We start from the raw sequence: 273 nt of genomic DNA, 5'->3' as shown, positions 1-273 counted from the left end.
ACACAATACCGTCCCTGAGCTCCCCCAACATGGAGAAAAGGGGTCATCAGACCCTGGGGGTCCCCCTACTAGGTGCCCCAAGAGCCGGCTTCCTGCCTACAAACCCATTCAGCGCCGGCGCGCCCCTCTTTGCCCCGGCACAATCCACCGCCCGCTCCACCCGAACCGAGACGCGCGGGACAATCCAGCCACGCTCCAGGCCCCGCGCCCGCGGCGTTCCCGGGCTTGGAAGGGGCGTGGATGGTGCAAGGTCAGGGCTCCGCCTGTGGCCGC

The sequence above is a fragment of the Pteropus alecto genome, unplaced genomic scaffold, assembly GCF_000325575.1.
Source record: "Pteropus alecto unplaced genomic scaffold, ASM32557v1 scaffold22, whole genome shotgun sequence".
Taxonomy (NCBI): Eukaryota; Metazoa; Chordata; class Mammalia; order Chiroptera; family Pteropodidae; genus Pteropus; species Pteropus alecto.
This window is presented reverse-complemented; position numbering follows the sequence as displayed.